The sequence below is a fragment of the Muntiacus reevesi genome, chromosome 10 (assembly GCF_963930625.1).
Source record: "Muntiacus reevesi chromosome 10, mMunRee1.1, whole genome shotgun sequence".
Lineage (NCBI taxonomy): Eukaryota > Metazoa > Chordata > Mammalia > Artiodactyla > Cervidae > Muntiacus > Muntiacus reevesi.
In genome coordinates, this window is record NC_089258.1 from 72259449 (window position 1) to 72278256 (window position 18808).

The following is an 18808-nucleotide window of genomic DNA, read 5'->3' on the forward strand; positions in this document are numbered from 1 at the left end:
AACAGGCTTGTGATTTTATCCAAGGCGGAGAGGGGGTAGTAGAGGGAAGGAATTGGAGTTAGCAAATGCAAACTATCATATATAGGATGGATTAAACAATAAGCTCATACCATACAGCATAAGAACTATAGTCAATATTCTATGACAAACCATAATGGAAAAGAAAATGAAAAAGTATACACACACACACACACATAACTGAGTCACTTTGCTGTACAGAAAAATCAACACAACATTGTAAATCAAGTATACTTCAATAAAATTAAACTAAACAAATTATCTTTCTACAGATGTTTAGATAGCAAACAGTCTTAGAAGATAGAGTGTCTAGACCCCTCTGGAGCAAAGGCAGGTTTGATTAAAGCTTAAAATCATAAAGCAAGCATTTTCCTCCAGAACAACAGGAAATACAATTATGCCCATTGTAGAAGATTGGGTTCCTAAAGCTCTGCAATCCACGGCATATGAAGATATCCATGCTCCGCTTAGTAGCACCTGGTAGGGATAAAGCCTTAGGTAACTAGAAAAAATGCTATTACTCTGACTAGTGCTATTACTTTGAATAACAAACCATCCTTTGTCTCTGATTAGTGATCTCTTGTCTTCCGCTAACAACCATGAAGGCAGCAGGTTAGCTTATTTTTAAACTTGCAAGTAAAGTAAAATTTCAGACCGTTCATACTTATAGAGAGGGCCATGTATAAAAGCGTGACACTTAGAGCCACTACAGTCAGAACCCAAGCATTTTGCTCGCATATGAGCTGATTCACACCTGGCAGAAGCAGGGGCGGGCATGTAATACTTGAGATGTAAGAAAGGCAACAACAGGACCATCTTCTGGCTTAGCCCTTCTTGCAGCCTATTGCACAAACCTTAGATCCTCTTCAAGATGATGTTAAAGGTCTTAGTTTTTTAATGGGAGGACTTAGCAAATTTAAGGGCATTCAGCATCCTCAAGGAGACTCTCCTGAGAGAGACAAAACCCTATGGAACACCATGGATAAGGCAGTGAATGATACTTGGGGTCTTGCTGCCCCAGAATGAGTTTTAATGCAGAGGAAAGTGAGCATTCTCCCATTAGAGAATGAGAAACTGCCCCACCCCCTTCAAAGTTCAGACACATTATTGTAATTAGCCCCATTGCCCTAGAAAGCACCTTTAATCCTTATGCTGGAATCAGACAAGAATTTACAAGGTGTCATTATGTCAATGGGGCAGCAAATGCTCTGGATTAAGGTGGACTCCTTAACAAAATGTGCTACTGGGGCATTGAGCAGATCAATAGACTAGAATCAAAAAGCCAGAAATAAACCTTTCCATTTATGGTCAATTGCTTTTCAAGAGGCATACTGAGACAGTTCAAAGAAAAAAAGCATAGTCTTTTAGCAAAGTGCTAGAACTGATATCCATATGTGAGAGAATGGAATCAGATCCTTTCCTTATACACAAAACTTAACTCACAGGAGGTCACCATTTAGAATTTTGAAACTTTTAGAAGAAATCACAGTAGGCAAAGATTTCTTTTTAAAAAATCATGTATTTATTTGGTTGCACGGGTCTTAGCTGAAGCACTCAGGATCTTTAGTTGCAGCATGTGGGATCTAGTTCCCTGATCAGAAATCAAACCCAGGCCCCCTGCATTGGAAGCTCAGGGTCTTAGCCCCTGGACTACCAGGGAAGTCCCAAAGACTTCTTCAATGTGAGAACAAGAAAAGAAGATAAATTGGATTCCATCGAAATTAAAATCTGTTGAATATCAAAGGACATCAAGAAAACGAAAGAACAACTCATAGGATGAGATAAAATATTTGTAAATCAAATGCTTGATAAGGGCTTTGCGTCTAGAATATACAAGTAATGTCTGAATCTCAATAATAACAGGATAAACACTTCAGTTACAAAGGGTATAAATGGACATTTCTCCAAAGAAGATATAGAATCACATAAATAAGCCCATGAAATAATAATCAATATCATCAGTCATTTGGAAAATGCACATTAGAACCACAATGAGATATGATTTCACACTCACTAGGTCAGCTATAACCAAAAGGTCAGATAACAACAAGAATTTGAAAAAAATAGAGAAATTAGGACCCTCATGAGCTTTCCTGGTGGCTCAGATGGTAAAGAATCTGTCTGCAATGCAAAAAACCCAGGTTTGATATGTGGGTTGGGAAGATTCCCTAGAGAACAGAATTGCTACCCACTCCAGCATTCTTGCCTGGAGAATTCCATGGACAAAGGAGCCTGGCAGGCTATGATCCATGGGGTCACAAAGAATCAGACATGACTGAGTGACCAACACTTTCACTTTTTTCACTTTCACATTGTTGATGGGTTGTATTCTTACCTGACTTGGAAAATGGATTGCTTGCCCCTTCAAGAGTTAAGCATTAAAGTTACCATATGACCCAACAATTCCATACCTAGTTACCCAATATTTAACCCAAGAGTATTGAAAACATATGTCCGCACAAAAACTACTACACAAATGTTAATAGTAGCCTTATTTATAGTAGTTAAACAGTAGAAAGGCCTGAAATGTCCATTAGCTAATGAAAGGATAAACAAACTATGGTATTAACAGAATGGAACATTCAGTGATAGAGAGGAGTGGAGTGCTGAGACAAGAGAAGGTATAACATAGATGAATCTTGTCAAGGAAGGACGGGAATAAGGAATTGGGAGTCTTGCTAACAAGTGTACACTTTCCCTTTGGGGTGATGGAAATGTTCTGGAGTTAGATAGTAGTGATGGATGCACAACACTGCAATTACACTAAAAACCACTGAATCATACAGTTTAAAATGGTGAATTTTATGATGTGTGAATTATATCTTGATAATAAAAAAAAACTGTGTGCAAAAAAATACATGACTGAACCTTGAAATCATTGTGCTAAGTGAAAGATGCCAGACACCAAAGGCCACATATTGTATAATTCTGTTTATATGAAATGTCCAAAACTGTCAAATCCATAAAAACAAGAAGTAGGAGGGTGGTTGGCAGTGCTGGTGCGGATGGTGGTAAATGGGTAATGACTGCTGGTGAGTATGACAGTGCTTTTAGGGGTGAAAAAAGTTTTAAAATTGATTGTGTTGATGGCTGCATAACTCTATGACAATAAGAAAAACCACTGAATTGTATACTTTAAAAAGATAAATTTTATGGCATGTGAATTATATCTCAATAAAAGTGCTATAAAAAGGACAACAATTTTACTTACTTAAGAAGTAGAAAGTTATGCAGTACCCATAAATAATGAAACAATTTAATAAATCTTTATAGCCTATATTTTTTTAGAAAGGTGCTATAATATTGTGCGAGTCAAGGCCAAGTCCACAAAAAAACTGTAAACCCTGTGATCCCAGGCAAACAATAATGTGCCTGTGTTTGCTGAGTCAGAGAATTCCCAAAACTGAAATAGACAGGCTTTGGACAGACGAAAATATATTGGAATTTAATTTGGTTGAGACATAAGAAGGCACCATATTGCTCAAGACCGAAAGTAAACATATTTTGTGATTGGTGCCACCTGATTCCTCCCTCCTCTGCTATTCCAACTTCCATCGCTTTAAGAAAATGGTCAAAGATGGGACTGATGTCTCCGTGTCCCCAAAGACTATCAAAGGTCATATATACCAGAATAAACATGCTGTGAAACTTCTAGGAGGAAAGGGACTTAAACTTTCATGGTTCTGTTGGATACAAGTCTTCATCCTACACAATCTTGTGAGCGGAGAGGCACCTAAATTCCACCCATGGGTCTTAGTGGGAAAGGAAAGGCAACACAACCTTGTGGGTAGGGCCTTGGGCAGATCCCATGTACTGAGGTTGCTTCTACACCTGATGTAAAGAAAGAATTGACTTATTTATGCTTTCAATTCTCTGGCCTATAAATACAATACATGATTATTCTGATCAGAAATTGTTGCATGTCAAGAAGTATCCATGCCTTTGGGGTCCTTAATTCTGAAGACCACTTTCAACTACAAGTCCCTATGATTTAGTATTTTACCAGTTAGAACCTCTGGCAAAGGGAGCTAGCCTCTACCTGGAAGTGTTCATTGGGATTTTAGATATCCTATCTCCCATTCATTTGAAAAGCAGCTATTAGCTTGCTCTTGGGCTTTTCTCAACATTGAACCCTGAACTCATGGAGGATTTGATAGAGTCTATTGCCTGGTATTTCTATTTTGGAGTGGATTAATTTCTACTTTTTGAGTGACAAGGTGGGAGTGGCCCAATAAGATGCTTTGCAATTGGAAATGGCATAGTCAACAATGAAGAGGGCCTGGCTCCAGCAGTATCTCAGTTTTCTGACAAAGTGATCACTGCAGATGGTAACTGCAACCATGAAATTAAAAGACGCTTACTCCTTGGAAGGATAGTTATGACCAACCTAGACAGCATATTAAAAAAGCAGAGACTTTACTTTGCCAACAGAGGTCCATTTAGTCAAGTCTATGGTTTCTCCAGTGGTCATGTATGGATGTGAGAGTTGGACTATAAAGAAACCTGAGCACTGAAGAATGGATGCTTTTGAACTGTGGTGTTGGAGAAGACTCTTGAGAGTCCCTTGGACTGCAAGGAGATCCAACCAGTCCATCATAAAGGAGATCAGTCCTGAGTGTTCATTGGCAGGACTGATGTTGAAGCTGAAACTCCAATACTTTGGCCACCTGATGCAAAGAGCTGACTCATTGGAAAAGACCCTGATGCTGGGAAATATTGAAGGCAGGAAGAGAAGGGGACGACAGAGGATGAGATGGTTGGATGGCATCACTGACTCAATGGACAAGAGTTTGGGTAAACTCCAGGAGTTGGTGATGGACAGGGAGGCCTGGCGTGTTGTGGTTCAAGGGGTCGCAAAGAGTCGGACAGAACTGAGCTGAACTGAACTGAGTCTACTTGGGGGGAACTTCATCCTAAACTTCAGCCTGTGGCAGAGTCACTGGCTCAATGGCACTCTTGATTTCCAGAGGTTCTCCTGGATGCTGTGACCTGGTCATCAGATGGTTTGGCCAAACTGCTGTTTGACGACGTGCGCTGTGCCGCTGAGTCGGCTACGTAGCTGTGACAATGGATGTGGCTGTGCCAATCCGCAGACAGATTGTTCTCATAGCTCTGGCCAAAACCAGCCTTCCTAAACTTTGTTTTATTTTTTTTACTGATTCTTGAGCTGCTGCCAATAGTCTGGTTGTTTGGTCTGTCAGAAAACCAAAGGCAGGCAGATTAAAGACACACTTTGGGGCAAATTAAAGGTGCATTTTGAAGCAGATTAAAGGCACTTTGGGAGTTGCTGATTGAACCATCTGTGTCACTCACAAGATGTCCATGGTAAGGTCTGTTTTCTGATAAGACCAACTGTAATCTAGCCGCTCATGGAGCCTGAACTCCACAGATACACACATCTGCCTGGGTCCATCATCATATCAGCCTCCTAAGATGGGGCACCAGGGACTTTATGCTCTGATGCTGGCGGCCATGTTGTATGCCAGTCCAATCAGCCAACTCTGGCCATACTAGGTGGACTTGAAAAACTATTAGGTTGGTGCAAAAGTAATTGCTGTTTTGCATTGTTTAAATTTGCCATTTGGTATTGGAATACATTCTTAAATAAATGTGTTATGTTATACATCATTATAAGGTACATTTCTTGGTTTATGTTTTCTATGAATGAGTTATTACTTGTTTATTTTATATGCATTTTAGACTATAGCTATGATGTTAGATAAAAAGTAAATTCGAGTGATTTTTTTATTCAAATTCAAAATGGGTCACAAAGCGGCAGAGACAACTTGAAACATCAACAATGCATTTGGCCCAGGAACTGCTAGTGAATGTACGGTGCAATGGTGGTTCAAAAAGTTATGCAAAGGAGTCGAAAACCCTGAAGATGAGAAGTGTACTGGCCAGCCACTGGAAGCTGACAATGACCCACTGAGAATATCACTGAAACTGATCCTCTTAAAACTATACAAGAAGTTTCCCAAGAACTCAGTATCGATCAGTCTATGGCTGTTTGGCATTTGAAGCAAATTGGAAACGTGAGAAAGCTCAATAAGTGGGTGATTCATAAGTTGACCACAAATCAAAAAAATTGTTTTGAAGTGTCATCTTCTCTTATTCTATGCAACAATGAACCATTTCTCAGTTGGATTGTGACATGAGACAAAAAGCAGATTTTATAAGACAACCAGTGACAACCGACTCAGTGACTGGACTGAGAAGAAGCTCCAAAGCACTTTCCAAAGCCAAACTTACACCAAAAAAATAACTGTCACAGCCATTGTTTGATAGTTTGCTGCTGGTCTGATCCACACCAACTTTCTGAATCCCAGGGAAAACATTACATCTGAGAAGTATGCTCAGCAAATCGATGAGATCACCAAAAACCACAACACCTGCAGCTGGCACTGGTCAACAGAAAGGGCCCAATTCTTCTCTGCAACTACACACGACTGCATGTTGCACAACCAACACTTCAAAGGTTGAATGAATTAGGCTATGAAGCTTTGCCTCATCTGCCATATTCACCTGACCACCAACTACCACTTCTTCAAGCATCTTGACAACTTTTTGCAGGGAAAACACTTTGAACCAGCAGGAGGCAGAAAATGTTTTCCAAGAGTTCATTGAATCCCAAAGCATTGTTTTGGGTTTTTTTTTTTTTTTTTTTTTTTTTTTTTTTTTTTGCTACAGGAATAAACCAACTTATTTCTCATTGGCAAAAATATGTTGATTGTAACGATTCCTATTTTGATTAACAAAGATGTCTTTAAGCCTAGTTATAAAGATTTAAATTTCAGGGTCTGAAACCACTATTGCTTTTGCAGCAACCAACTGTGCCATGTTTTCAGCTTTCCAGATCATTCTCAGATTGAAAATGTGGTGCTGTGTTCCACACTGTATTGCAACAACCACTCAACAGTGGTACAGAAAGGATATTTGACCAACTTCCCATATTCCTTGTTATACACATGCACCTGCTATTATCCAGCATGGAATGGCTCCTCAAAACTTGCCTGAAAAAGAGTTCTGACTCTATCTCCTTAATCTACTCTATACTTTAGTAAGGTAAGTTTGGTCCTTGAATGAGTTCCTCCCAGAGAGAGATCATCTTCTCTTAACTGCTTGCTATCCTTAAGATGAAAGAAGTAGAAAATAATGCAGACCTGTTCTGTAAATCTGGAATTCCTCCCTGTTCTTTTTAAATTAATCTTTGGCTGTGCTGGGTCTTTGTGGCTGTGCACAGGTTTTCTCTAGTTGCAGTGAGAGGGGGTTACTCTTCATTGCAATGTGTGGGCTTTTCACTGTGGTGGCCTTTCTTGTTGTGGAGCATGGGCTCTAGGGCACACGGGTTCAGTATTTGTGGCACATGGGCTTAGTTGCTCTGGGGCACGTGGAATCTCCCTGGACCAGGGATCAAACTCATGTTCCCTGCATTGGCAGGCAGATTCTTTACCACTGAGTTGCCAGGGAAGTCCCCTCTGTGATTAATTCTTGGGCATGACATTTTTCCTTTTTTCTAATGACAGCCCCAGGTCAGCCCCGTTGGCACATACGCTGAATGACAGATCAGCCTAAAAGCGTCCTAGGAGACTGGAACTTAATTCTGGTTCAGGTTTTGGAGTCTCTTGTTTGACTGACAGGGTTTAAGATCTTTACAGATAATAAATTACCTCTTGATTGGCTGTACTGCTAGCAGAATCCCTGATGGAGGTCCATTTGGGCCAAAATTTGCTGCATAATGAGTCTCTATGAGATTTATAAAAATTTATTTTCCCTCTTGCACTCAACTCTCCCAGACATAAGTTCTGAGTGCAAATGGGGACCAGTCCATGTCTGTGGCGGTGGAATGAGAACAGCAATCTCAGGGGGAGGGAACACATTAGATCCTGGGAGATATGGTAGCTCTCAGATATTAATGATCTGTCTTCCAGAGTTACCTTTGGAGATTTTCTGCAAAAAATGCCCTGTTGCATCTCTCCCAAGCGATTGCAAGTACCTCAAATTTAACCCAGTGTTGGGTCTACCATTCCTGACCAGTCCTAACCATGATTTAATCATACCCCCTCTTAACCCAGAGGAGGAAACGGCAACCCACTCCACTACTCTTGCCTAGGAAATCCCATGAACCGAGGAGCCTGGTGGGTTACAGTCCATGGGATTGCAAAGAGTCAGACATGACTGAGCAACTAACACTCTTTTTCTCTCCTCTTAACCTGCTGACAAGTAACAGGGGACGGTCCCATTGTCTACCTGTCATCACCTTCTGAGGTCTTCCCTACCCCATTCTTGGTCATTCCGCGAGGCAGGCAAATACAACCCAGTGTATGGTGTGATAAATATGACAGACTGGATAAATTGTACTTTGGAAGCCCAGGACAATTATTCAACCTGAGCTGGAAAACCTAAGACCTTCCATCTGACTAGGAGGCCACACTAAAGGTCCTGCCAACCTCTGCCATAAGACTGATGTGGGCTTTACTTGGCAGGCCCTAACAATTGCAAATTCTTTCTAGCAGTACCATGGGTGCCCTCACGGCTGTACTGTGAGAAAGTCTGACATTCATTAACTTGTCTCTCTCTAAAAATATGGTGACTTGTACTTTATAGATGTTCATAAGAGATCCTCCAGTATTTAAGGAAATGCCAACAATAAATCACGTAGTCCTTGCATGACTACAACATGTCTCTGAAATAAAGTTACTCTTAGATATTGGGAAGAGACGTCTTGGATGCATAAGTCATTATTTATGCTCACTCTGTAGACATTTACCCATATAACATAGAGTCATCCATATGACAAGTGCCATGCAGTTAGAAAAATTGGTAAGAAATTTGTCTCTCACATGGGCTGATGTCATCAATGATGCAAACTTTACTCTAGAAAGCAATCAATTAGCTCCAGTTCACTGGCCACTAGTCTTACTTCTTATGGCCCAAGGCACAGAGTCTGGGCAAATGCTAATATATCCTGCTGTGGCTGGATGCCTTAAGGACCTTCTAAAGTAGACCCTGATGGCTCATGTGGTAGGTTCAGCTGCCTGGATCTGTGATCCTGGGAGGAATAGTTGAGATTACTACCACAGGTTGACACTGTCCTGCTTGGAGTCCTCTTCATAGTAGATTTTATTAAATGCTATATGGTACAAATTGAATGGACTTTGTCCCAGCCTCTGTTGGTCAGATTAACCAGAGTAGCACTGGCAGGGGATACTAATGGCCAAATTCACCAGAAGTAGGGATGGCATAGAAATGAGGGGTGGACAATGTTGGGGAACAATTCTCTATGGGCCACTTACATTTCTGCACAATTTAGGAAGCAAGCCCTTAATTCTAGACTTGCACAGCAAACATTCTTGGAAGGCAAAGAGGTTGTATTTCCCTCTCCAGCAAAGGCCAGACTGACTTACAGTCTTGGAAGACAGTGATAGTGTCTCTCTCTGGAGCAAACAGTGTGTATGCCTGCTTCCTGATCATTATCAAAGACTCCAGTGCCCTAAGCTCAAAGTTCCTCTTTTGGAATGGGACCTACGGAATGTGAATGGTTCATTTGTTTCTCTTCTTGTCCCTGTGTGAGAGAACCAGCATTGATGCTAAAATGCTAATATTCTGGCACTTGCTGTTGCTGGGAGTAGTAAATGTCCTTTGCCTCTGACACAAGAGTCTTATGTTTTCTATCAACAAAGCCATGAAAATGTGGCAGGCTAACTTGTTAGCTTGCAAGTAATGCTTCACAGTTCTTAATACTGTTTGGAGGAGCTACATGCTAGAATTAGAAATAGCACACCTAAGACTGATGACACTAAAGATGCTCAGACCTCGGCAGGTATTTCTCTTGCTGGGGTGGGAGGGACAGGAATTCGGAGGGGGCAATGTGGAGCAAACCGATAGAGCTAACAGGAAGTCCACTGAGCTCGCTGGGCTGGCACCAGAGACTGGCATGAGGTAACAGTGGGGGACCTTAAGAAGATCACGACACCAGAAAAGGTTTGAAGAAAGCAGTTTGTTAAGGGGCATTCATCTGTTAGCATTTTGTAAAATGGACTGTGAATCAATGAAACAAACTCAATTCAATATATTGAATATATGGAACACTTTCCAGGTGCAAAGCCGCTACGCTGAGCTCTACAAACAATGCAGAGATGACTGAGAGGAGACATAAGAGGCAGCTTGTAATTTGGGTGGGAAATGTTTTGTACCAGATCATATTGTGAGTGTGGATAAAGTAAGTTGAATAAATTGCATAAATGCTATAAAAATAAAGAGGTGCAAGTAATAAGGGATTAGAAATTTTGGAGGAGGGAAGTTATGTGTGTAAATGGTTTTCCCACAGCTCCATCTGTGTTGAGTTCTGCATCTCTGGTTAGTCTGCATGTTTCATGTCCAGTGAAAAGTTCCTGAAGAAGCCTCTATCTGAAGGAAGGTCAGAGTGGGGATCTTGAGAGAGCATTCATTATGGGATCTAAATACCACCAAACCTTCATGGCACTGGCCTGGATTTACCTGATTTGGGTCTTAGAGTTGGGACCACTCATCGTTCATTGAGCTAAACCCTACAGGAGATGGAGAGCAGGAGATGGTGGACTGAAGGGCAAAAGGAGGCATACAAAGAAAAGCATCCTTCATCTTCTACGCAGGGGTCTCCTTATGGGCTTATTTACAGACACAGAGAGACCAAGGCCTACAGCCCTGCTTCCATCTCTGCCATTACTCATGGCAACACAAAGGTATCTCAGAACAGTCCTGTCACTAGCACACACCGTGATGCTTTCTCTCAAGCATCTGTGCACATAGACTGTGCAAAGTCAGCCTAGGATACAGTGATTCTTTAAAAGGTTTATACTTTTGAATAAAACACTTGAAGAGGGAGCTTTCTCTGCTGGAAAATTTTAAACACACAATTTATAGTTTTACTCCAGCAATAAACTCCTTTGGGACCACTTAAAGGTGGTTGTAAGGATTAACCAGAGTTAATTTATGTGAAAAACACTTGATAAACAGTAAAATGGCAGACACGTTTATGAATATATTTATTTATTCATTCTAAGTCTTGGTCCAGAAAGAAGTTAAGGCCTATTATTTATGCTTCTCTTCACAGTGGGTCATCTACCTTTTGGATAGCAGCAAATTAACTGAGATACTATTTTTAAAACATTTATTCTGCTCTATTATATTTCTCCAGAGTTCCTTGCTGGAAAACTCCTTCCTTAGAGGACAAATGTGCCTGTGGGAAGACTGAAAAAATGATATATATATGTATGTATATATATATATTCACTTTCCCTCTGATAAGACACTTCTGTATCAGAATATTTAGAAAAGAAAGCTGGAAATATGAAAATTGCCCTTGCAGATGATCATTGTTGACATTATTATACATATTTTAAATCATTTTTCTAAAGATCATACTTATTATTTGAGAGTCTAAAAGTTTTTCTTTTTCAGTTAACAATATATTGTGATATATTCTCATGTTTATAATAGTCCTCAGAATCACCACTTTCAATTATAAATTTTCACATAGTGGTCCATTTGGAAACAGCATCATTAATTTGCTTAACTATTGTTTTATGCTTAGATAGTGTGAAAATTTTCTCTTAATTAGTTAAACATACACCATGGACTTCCCAGGTGGTGCTAGTGGTAAAGTACCCACCTGCCAATCAATGCAGGAGATGTAAGAGATACAGGTTTGATCCTTGGGTCTGAAGATCCCCTGGAGAAGGGAAGGGCTATCCACCCTATTATTCTTTCCTGGAGAACCCATGGACAGAGGAGCCTGGTGGGCTACAGTCCATGGGGTCGCAAAGAGTTGGATGCTACTGAAGTGATTTAGCATGCACACCCACACCACGTAAGACAGCCATCCTATTCCTTAGATATTTAGCCAAGATAAGTGAAACATCTCTCCACACAAAGATTTACATGTATCAAATATTCATAGCAGCTTTAGTAATACTCCAAACTGAAAATAACCCAAATGTCCATCAACAGGGGAATGAATACACAAACTGTGGTATATACATACACTGAGATACTACTTAGCAATAAAAAGGAAAGAACTACTGGAACATACAGGAATATGAATGGATCTCAAAACCATTGTGTGGCCTGGAAGAATCCACACACAAAATAATACACGACATATGATCCCATTTACATAAAAGTCTATAAAGTACCCCAGAGTGACAGCAGTTACTTGAAGATAAGAATAAAGGGAGGGAGGGATTTCTAAGGGGCATGAGAGGACTTTTGGCGGTGATGGAAATATTCCGTGTCCTGATTTATCTGATTGGTTCACACATGAAAAAATTAAAATTCATTCGGCTGCACACTTTAAATATGTGCTGTTCAGTGTACATTAATAGGATACTGCCATAAAGCAATTTAAAAACTCGACAGTGTGGGACGTAGGGAATGGACAAGTGGACACAGGGTGGAAAGTGGAGGATGGGACGGGCCGAGAGCTTAGGACTGACATATATACCCAACCAGGTGTAAAACAGCCGCTAGCAGGAACCTGCTGCATAGCCCAGGGAGCTCCGCTGAGTTCTGTGCTAACCTAGAGGGGTGGGATGGGGGGGCGCTGGGAGGGAGGGCCAAGAAGGCGGGGTGTGTGTATCAATACAGCTGATCCAGGTGGTTGTACAGCAGAAACGGACACATTTTAAAGCAATTATACTCCAGTTAAAAAAAAAAAAAAACCTCCAAAATTTGGTATGAACACAGAATGTTGACATTGATGACCGACAGAATTCATAAATTGACTTTTACAAACCTGCTTCCTTTAATGTGTTCTTAGAGGCTATTTTCCTGGGGAAAATGATAAGAACTTCTTAGGGAGTTGGGCACACACCGCATAGATGCCCTTCCAATGATCTTATTATCTACAGCCCCACTAGGGTCTAAATGTGTGCTTGTTTTCTAACAACTGGGAAGCTGCGTTTCCTTTGTGCATCCTTTATACCTGTATAAACTTACTAAGTAGCCTATACAGTTCTTTTCTGCATAAATTAGTAGACAGAACACAACTAATTCATTCCCAAATTAGACAAGTGTCTGCTTCTAGAAATTAGAGCTTATGCGACTGAAGAGAAGAGAAAGGATTCATATGCAGAACTATCTATTATTCATCATTGGTCAGAGCCTACCCAAGAGAATCTTCTTCGAGTTCTCTAAACCATTATCTGACACCAGCTGCCTGGTCTCACGTGGAGGTCAGGAACTTGAACCAATCCACAGAGCACAGGAAGCTGGCCATGGAGATGGAGAGGGCCCACGTGGGGTCTCACTGTTAAGACGGCTCATTATGTTGACCTCACAAACAAAGAATAAAATCACAGTGATCCTTGAGACTGACAAAATTGCCCAGACAGCATTCTGCTTTCTCACTGGTGCCTACCTTCTCAAAGCTACGAGACCCCCAGATTCCAGACCTCTGGCTGGTGACCACAGGACTCAACTACAGGCTTCAAATGAACCATGCCTTCAGAGGATTTTTCATTGGTGGGGTATGAAAAAGACCCTGTTAAAAAGGGAGGACCCTGGTGCTCCTTAAGGGCCAGTCACCCTCTCTTTTCCCTCTAATACATTTCCCTTTTCTTGCCTGACTGCCCAGCTCACTTTCTTTTTCTCTGCACTTCCCTTACAGAGATCAGGACAGGAATCTCATTTGCCCTCGATCATATAATGAAACTGAGAATCAGAGTCTGGGCTAAGAACCCAGCAGACAGTTTCCCACCTGACTCTCCCTACTGCTGAACTCAGGAACATCGCATGGGAAAAGGGAAAGTGAAGTCACTAAGTCGTGTCCAACTCTTGGTGACTCCATGGACTGTAGCCTTCCAGGCTCCTCTGTCCATGGGGATTCTCCAGGCAAGAATACTGGAGTGGGCTGCAGTTTCCTTCTCCAGGGGATCTTCTTGACCCAGGGATCGAAACCAGGTCTCCCGCATTGTAGGTAGATGCTTTACCATCTGAGTCACCGGGGAAGTCCTCGCTACATGGGAGGAACACTTAAATACGAGTATCCTGTGGCAGCAATCCTTTTTTTGTTCCTACAGAAATATTTGTTACAAATATTAGTCTGCATGATTTAGTGGAGGGAGCACAGGTGTTTGAGCTGGCTTGGATGTGGGATAAGTTACATCATTTGATTTAAGTAAAATTTATTTTGAAAGGTTGTTGGGAGTAGAAATTAGAATATATATATATATAATTACAATAAATAAATGTAATAAATACATGTGCAAGCATGCATGATAAGTTGCTTCAGTCATGTCTGACTCTTTGCAACGCTATGGACTGTAGCCCACCAGGCACCTCTGTCCATGAGATTCTCCCGGCAAGAATACTGGAGTGGATTACCATGCCCTCCTCCAGGGGATCTTCCCAACCTAGGGGTCGAACCCATGTCTTTTATGTCTCCTGCATTGGCAGGAGGGTTCTTTACCACTAGCACCACCTGGGAAGTCCAAATATATGTGCATATATACATATAATATATATTGCATGTATATAATAAAAATATTCATATTGTACATATATAATAAACATATATGTATATATTTATATATATTGTGTATATAAATTTACCACTATGCTTAGTGCAAATGCAATTTAAATATTAGCTTCCTTCCCTGTTTAAGACGAAGTGAAGAGGTATATGTCCCATCACCCAAAACAGATTGTTGCTGTCCTAATACTCTCTAATCTGTGGCTGGAAGGAAAACACAACATCTACAGAAATGTCTTGTAAACTTTAGAGTGCTGTGCCTATCTAAAATGCCACCCTTAGGGTTCCTTTGGCATCCTATAACACCGGGATCAAGGTTAGCTCCCTGGAAAATAACAGAAAATCCGTAGTAGTTGATCAATAAAAAGTTAAGAGAACAAGTACTCAAAACACTTTCATGGACTCCAGGATGCCAAATGAGTCTTTTTTTGTTTTTAATAACAAAGAAAAGTGCTGTGCTGCCTATGTCCACCAGATAATTACCTTGAGGGTGCCAGTGCCGGCTGTTGGCAGGGGTTTAGTCATTGAAAACATCCTGGAATGGAGCCAGGCAATTTTATATAAGGAAGGAAGGTTGTTGGATAAAATACATTTACAAAAGCAGTGACGGCTGCGGTTGCTAACAAAAGGGAGACTTCAAGGAAACCAGGCTTGAATAAAAGCATTTTCTTACCCTTGATAACAAGGTCTATGTTGATAGCCACTGTGAAGTTGGAACAGCTGACCTGCTGTTAGCAAAATGCTTACATGGACTGCAAGGCTGGGAAGAAAACCAGAGAGCCTCTTTCCTAAGAGGCGATGAGCATGCCGACACGCGCTCTCCAAACCTTCTGACAGCTTGCGAAATCTCCGAAGTTACCTTGGATTTTTGGAAAGTGAGAAGCCAAAAAAAAAAAAAAAAAAAAATCCTGGGAAGTCATCCAAGTTTTAAAAACATCTTTTCTCTCCATGGTCCTCCTGCTGTGATTTCAACTCTTTGCAGAGAAGGACAATCAATAGTTATTTTTAGATATTTAACACACCATGAGATTGGTAATTAACCAAGGCGATGTTCCTGAGAACAGTTTGCTTCTATATATGAAGGTATATTTGCATAAGGGTTTTTCTCCCCTACAGCAAATGTTTGTTAGCTCATTGAAGACTTTAATTCCTGCCACCCACGTACAAAGGTCATGATTATCTGTCTTGCTGCAAATTGTTTCTCTTCCTTGTACCCAACCCAAAATGGCAGAATAAAAGGGAAGGGATCAGAAATCTTCAGCAAATAGAGTGGCAAAGAAAAGGTGTCCGAGAGCACCAGATCATAGTCTTCCTCTTTCGGAATAAAAAGAAAAACGATATAAACATAAAAAATAAGAAATACATAGAGGAGTAAAGATAATAGTCGGTAAGGCAGTTCTATTAGCAGGTAAAAGAAAAGTCAGAATGTTATGGGCCATTGTGTTTCTAAACAATACAAAAGAAGGAACACTCAGTCAAGAAAATTGCACTTATTTTATTCTAAACAAGCATACAGGAAATAACAAAGATGATTATCCTATGTTTAATAAGCAGCAAACTGACTCCTTGTCTCCATCCTCTTTGAAAACACAGTTTTTTAAATTAGGGTGTGTTTTTTTTTTTTTTCCATTGAAAGCAGGAGGCAGGCTCTCTGCAGCTCTCCACGTTCTCTGCCGGAGCTACGTCATTTTCTTATAATTGCAAGATGTGCCTTAGAGGCATGAAGAGATGCCAGGACATTAGCACATTGTGAACATCTGACCTCTGATTTGAGGAAATGATGAAAAATTAATGGGTGCAGATGTGCCCATCCGGCAGTGGACAGATGCTCTCTTTACACACCATTTAGAATTCCCCGGTGTGTTTGACTACACGATGATGAATACAGTGGCTAAATGAGATGAGGATCAGCAAGAGGGCTAGGAAAACAAAAGTTTATGCTAGAGGATAGGCACGTTGTTCCCCCAGTAACTGGCACTGGTGTAACCATAGCGTCCTGCTGGGAGGGAGATGGTTTCACTTGGGGGCAGATGGCCCCCTCACACTGCAGCGAACATTGTGACTCACACCCTGGTCTTTGTGCTTTGATATGCCCAGCCAGAGTCCAGGACAGGAGAGAGTCTAGTAGTTACGTATTTAATTTGGTGACCTCTGGTTTCATACCATTGACATTTATCAAATACATTTTTACTGTCAGACTAGGCTATATTTCTGGTACTACCTGTATTTTTTTTTTCCAGAAGATATAAGATACAAATACTAAGTAATACCATTTTTCCAGTAAACATGAATAGAAATATATTTTTTGGTATAATCTTTACAAATGAATTTATGTGAAAACAACTTCCAAGCAGAAAAACATCTTCTGTGAAATTTGTACCCATTTATTTAAACCCAAGCTAGGGTATCATGTGAGAGTTGGACTATAAAGAAAGCTGAGCACCGAAGAATTGATGCTTTTGAACTGTGATGTTGGAGAAGACTCTTGTGAGTCCCTTGGACTGCAAGGCGATCCAACCAGTCCATCCTAAAGGAAATCAGTCCTGAATATTCATTGGAAGGACTGATGTTGAAGCTGAAACTCTGATACTTTGGCCACCTGATGCGAAGAACCTACTCATTGGAAAAGATCCTAATACTGCGAAAGATTTAAGGTTGGAGGAGAAGGGAATGACAGAGGATGAGATGGTTGGATGGCATCACCAATGTGATGGACATGAGTTTGATTAGGTTCTGGGTATGGACAGGGAGGCCTGGCGTACCGCAGCCCACAGGGTCGCAAAGAGTCAGACGTGGCCGAGCAACTGAACCGAACTGAACTGAGGGTATCAGAATAAGGTGTAACAGAGTAAATATATTTTGCTGAAATATACTTGACATACAATATTATTCCCCAGTGACTCAGTGGTAAAGAATCTGCCTGGGATGCAGGAGACGCAGGTTTGATCCTTGGGTTGGAAAGATCCCCTGCGGGAAGAAATGGCAACCTACTCTGGTAATCTTGCATAGAAAGTCTCATGGACAGAGGAGCCAGGTAGGTTACAGTCCATGGGGTCACGAAGAGTCAACCATGAATAGGAGACTGAGCATGCATGAACAATACTATTGAGTTTCAGGTGGACGGCATAATGATTTGGCATTTGCATGCTTTATGAAATGGTCACCATTTTACTAGTAATCATACATTAAAAAAATTATTTATTTGGTTGCACTGGCTCTTAGTTGTGGCACACAAACTCTTAGTTGCAGCTGTGGGATCTAGTTCCCTGACCAGGGATGGAACCTGGGCCCCCTGCACTGGGAGTTGGAGTCTCAGCCACTGGAGCGCCAGGGAAGTACCTGATCACCCATCTTAACGCTGCATTATATCCCCATGCCGGATTTGTTTTGTAACTGGAACTCTGTGCCTCAATCTCCTTCACCTGTTTTTGCACCCTCTCCAACTTCCTCCCCTCTGGCAACCACCTATTTGTTCTCTGTATCTATAAGTCAACTTTATTTGATAAATTGAAAATCTTTATTAATCAAAAAGTATTTGGAGGCTACATACCATAGGCCACAGAATGTACCATGGATAATATTATACATAATGTGCAACATCTCATACATAATGCATAATATAATATATAGTAATATGGTTAATTATTATTATTATTATTAATTTATTTATTTTTATTTTTGGTTGTGTTGGGTCTTAGCTGCATCTTCCTGGTGTGTGCAGGGCAGGATGGGCTTAGTCGCCCTGCAGCATGTGGGATCTTAGTTCCCTGACCAGGGGGTTTAACCTGCATCTCCTGCATTGGAAGGCAGATTCTTAACCACTGGACTACCAGGAAAATTCCATGTATTATTATCTAAACTTGGATTTTGGTGTATTTCATATATAGTTATATGTATGGTGTTTGTATATTATCTGGATCTTCATAAATTCTGTTATGTAACAGAATTTACATTGTTATACATGAAATGTTCTGAAAGCAGATTTGGATAATAATCACAATAGGATCTCAGAAAGATGGAGGAAAATATAGTCTGAAACAAGTAAGAGTGACTTCATGGTAGAGTATAGATAGAGATCCAGGGCTAAAAAGGGTCTGGGAAATGAGCTTTGGTCTAGGCGGAGACACAACTCTGTATGTGAAGTAAGACTGGCCTCATGGCCATTTGGAGGTCAGGGGAACATAGTATCTTAGGCAAGAAGGGGCCACTGGACTTTTGAACAGTGACATGAAATGATGAAGGGAATCACTTCCCCAACTCAAACTTCAATCTGTTGGT